This window comes from Papio anubis, chromosome X (genome assembly GCF_008728515.1).
Source record: "Papio anubis isolate 15944 chromosome X, Panubis1.0, whole genome shotgun sequence".
In the NCBI taxonomy this organism is placed as follows: domain Eukaryota; kingdom Metazoa; phylum Chordata; class Mammalia; order Primates; family Cercopithecidae; genus Papio; species Papio anubis.
In genome coordinates this window covers 90,451,446-90,456,041 of record NC_044996.1, presented here as the reverse complement: position 1 = coordinate 90,456,041, position 4,596 = coordinate 90,451,446, and the positions used below count along the sequence as shown (strand labels likewise).

The window sequence follows — 4,596 nt, the reverse complement described above, 5'->3', positions numbered from 1 at the left end:
GTACCATTCCTTCTGAAACTCCAATCAATAGAAAAAAGAGGGAATCCTCCCCTAACTCATTTTATGAGGCCAACATCATCCTGATCAAAGCCTCCTGGCAATAACAAAAAGAGAATTTAGACCAATATCCTGGATGAACATCGATGCCATAAAATCCTCACAATAAAATACTGCAAACCGGATTCAACAACATCAAAAAGCTTATATCCACCATGATCAAGGGGCTTCATCCCTGCTAGATGCAAGGCTGGTTCAACATTCGCAAATCAATAATAAACATAATCCAGCATATAAACAGAACCAAAGACAAGAACCACATGATTATCTCTAATAGATGCAGAAAGGCTTTGACAAATTCAACAGCCCTTCATGCTAAAAACTTCAATAAATTGCCGTATTGATGAACGCATCAAAATAATAAGAGCTACATGACAAACCCACAGCCAATATCATACTGAATGGGCAAAAACTGGAAAAAATTCCCCTTGAAACTGGCAATAAGACAGGATACCTCTCACCACTCCTATTCAACATAGTGTTGGAAGCCCTGGCTAGGGCAATTAGGCAAGAGAAAGAAATCAGGGGTATTCAGTTAGAAAAAGAAGAAGTCAAATTGTCCCTGTTTGCAGACTGTGACATGATTGTATATTTAGAAACCCCATAGTCTCAGCCTAAATTCCTGCTTTGGATAAGCAAATTTCAGCAAAGTCTCAGGATACAAAATTAAATGCAAAGTCACAAGCATTCTATACACCAATAACAGACAAACACAGAGCCAAATCAATCATGAATGAACTTCCATTCACAGTTGCTTCAAAGAGTATCAAAATACCTAGGAATCCAATCCAAGGGATGTAAAGGACCTCTTCAAGGAGAACTATGTTCCACTGCTCAGTGAAATAAAAAGGACACAAACAAATGGAAGAACATACCATGCTCATGGATAGAAGAATCAATATCGTGAAAATGGCCATACTGCCCACGGTAATTTATATCCAATGCCATCCCTATCAAGCTACTCAATGAGTTTCTTCACAGAATTGGAAAAAACTGCTTTAAAGTTCATATGGAACCAAAAAAGAGCCCGCATCTCCAAGACAATCCTAAGTCAAAAGAACAAAGCTGGAGGCATCACTACCTGACTTCAAACTATACTCACAAGGCTACAGTAACCAAAACAGCATGGCACTGGTACCAAAACAGAGATATAGACCAATGGAACAGAACAGAGTCCTCAGAAATAATACTCACACATCTACAGCCATCTGATCTTTATAAACCTGGTAGAAAACAAGAAATGGGGAAAGGATTCCTATTTAGCAGCGGTGCTGGGAAATTGGCTAGCCATAAGTAGAAAGCTGAAACTGGATCCTTTCCTTACTCCTTATAATAAATTAATTCAAGATGATTAGAGACTGGCAATGTTAGGACCTAATACCATAAAAAATCCTAGAGGAAAACCTAGGTAGTACCATATTCAGATGGTAGTGCATGGGCAAAGACTTCATGTCTAAAACACCAAAAGCAACGGCAACAAAAGCCACACCTGACAACGGGATCCTATTAAATCCAAAGAGCTTCTGCACAGCAAAAGAAACTACTCATCAGAGTGAACAGGCAACCCATGAATGGGAGACAATTTTTGCACCTTACTCATCTACAAAGTACACATCTAGAACCTACAAAGAACTCCAAACAAATTTACAAGAAAACAAACAACCCCATCAAAAAGTGGGCAAAGGATATGAACAGACATTTCAAAGAAGACACATTCATACAGCCAGCCAGACATATGAAAAATGCTCATCAATCACACATCAGAGAAATGCAAATCAAAACCAATGAGATACCATCTCACACCAGTTAGAATGCTGACTATTCAAAGTCAGGAAAATAAACAGGTGCTGGGAGGAGGATGTGGGAGAAGAGGAACACTTTACACTCATAGGGATTGTAAACTATCTAAACTATGGAAAACAGCATGGCGATTCTAAGGATCTAGAACTAGATGTACCATATGACCCAGCCATCCTATTTACTGGGGATATACCCAAAGGATTATAAAATTATGCTGCTATAAAGACACATGCACACGTATGTTTATTGCAGCACCATTCACAATAGCAAAGACTTGGAATCAATCCAAATGTCCATCAGTGACAGATTGGATTAAGAAAATAGTGGCAATACAATAATCATGGAATAATTATGCACATAAAAAGGATGAGTTTATGGCCCTTGTAGGGACATGGATGCAGCTTGAAACCATCATTCTTAGCAAACTATCACAAGAACAGAAAACCAAACACCGCATGCGGGAACTGAACAACGAGATCAATGGACCTGTGAAGGGAACACACACCCCAGTCCAAAGCCTACTCTGGGGAGTGGGGAGGGGGAGGGATTGCATTGGGAGTTATACCTTGATGTACGACGAGTTTATGGGTGCAGCAGACTAACGTGGCACAAGTATACATATAATAAACCCGCATGTTATGCACATGTACCCTACAACTTAAAGTATAATAATAACAAATAAATTAAAAAAAAAAAGAAAAGAAAAATGTGGCACATATACACCATGGAATACTATGCAGCCATAAAAGAGGATGAGTTTGTGTCCTTTGTAGGGACATGCATGCAGCTGGAAACCATCATTCTAGCAAACTATCACAAGAACAGAAAACCAAACACCACATGTTCTCATCACCATAGGTGGAACCAACAATGAGATCACTTGGACTCAGGGATGCAGCAACATGACACACCAGCCTATCATGGGGAGGGGATGAGGGATTGCATTGGGAGTTATACCTAGATGAAGGATGATGCTGATGCAGCCAACACGGCACAAGCATACATATGTAAATCCAATGCTATATTATACCTACAACTTAAAGTAATAATAATAAATTAATTTAAAAAATAAAAAATTAAAAAAGAAAATGTAGACAAGCCAAAAGAAAAAAAAAAAGAAAAACCATGCTTATGGATAGGAAAAATGATTATCATTAGAATGGTCAAATTGCCAAAAGCAGTTTCAGGATTCAATGCTATTATTATCAAACTACCAACGACATTCTTCACAGAACTAGGAAAAACTATTTTAAAATTCATGTGAGAGCTCTGATTAAGATGGCGGATAAGAGGCAGGACTAGCGCTTGAAGGCGTGACATTGGGTCCAGAGTAGGCTCAGAGCTGGGCGCCTCTCAGCAGTCGCTGTGGCTGCAGCTAGCTTTTCATGGCCATGGCTGTGCTCCTCTAGCCTTTCAGCGGCCTCCCCCTGAGCTGCAGTTTGGACTTCCTCCAGCAGCCGCTTGCCTTGCCTAGCGGGTTTTTCCACCTGGGGGCAGACAGCACCCAGCTGGCACCACGGCTAGGACCATGAGCAGTCCCAAGCAACCACAGCGGGAGAACGGTGCACGACATTTTCCCATTCATTGTAAAAAGAAACACAAGCTAGAGGAGCAGGAGGAGGAGGATTGCCTGCTTAAAAAAAAAAAAAAAAAAAAAGGAAAAAAAGAAAATTGAAGCAGAGCTCTGTGCTGGTCATAATGAATGAATTCTTTGTGCACACCAAGATGTAGAGGGGTGTGGAGTGTGGAGTAAAGCCATGCACTAGTGGACTTTCTCTACCTGGAATATTAGATTCTATTTGTGAAGAAATAGATGAGACGACTGGAGAACCAGTGTGAAGTTGCCTGAAGTAAGCTTCAGGAGATTGAAGACAGGATAATTGATGAAGAAGTTGAAGCTCACAGAAATGTTAACCACCTCCGTAGTCTTCTCCTTTCTGATACTATGAAAACAGGTTTGAAGAAGGAATTTGATGAACTTTACAAAAAAAAAAAAAAAAACTGAGTCTATGAGCCATCCTTCCATGGAGCTTGTTCTCTAGAAACCCCTCACTGAACTCCTTCCCAATGAGCCAAAGCCATCCTCTAATGCTAAGAACTATACAGGAGAGAGCCAAGCTAAGCATGCAGCTGCTGGCATTGCCTTCTCTCAGAGAACTGAACTGTTCTTGGAACTTCAGCACACAGGGATGTCTCCTTATAATGGTTTGGAGATAGCTACTAGCACAGAAGCAGAGATGGAACTCTAGAAACCAATTTATACACTAAAGTCGTCAAATGTTAGGAGAATCCTGTATTCATTTATGAGCCTATTTGCATAGTATAGGGACTTGCAAGTTTTATGAAATGGGTGTAATAATATCTCCACCTGTGATTTGGGGTGGGACTCTCATTTTGGGTAGACATTTATTGAATTCAACTTTTTGCCAAGAAAGTTTGTCTCAATGGAAACACAGTTTTCAGTGGGACTTATTGAAGAAATGTTGGATTACAGTCTCTTCAAAGGTAAGTATAGAAGCTATATGTGTAAGGGTGACTTAAATCATATGTCACATTGTCTAGACTATTCAGACACTTAGAGAATATTCTCCTTGAATTAAAAAGGATGATTAAGAAAGAAGGATGCTCCTACTACAACTGTACCCTGACAGTTAAGTCACAGTTTAGTCTGTAGATACAAGCTGTTTACAGTGGCGACTATATATAATGGGGGAGAAGGAGGGAAGATGGCAGTAGCTT

General features: G+C 39.9%; 1 pseudogene; it reads left to right on the top strand.

Moving 5' to 3' along the window:
- Positions 1-2,996: 2,996 nt before the first annotated feature.
- LOC101019421 lies at positions 2,997-4,297 on the top strand (annotated as a pseudogene).
- Positions 4,298-4,596: the final 299 nt, after the last annotated feature.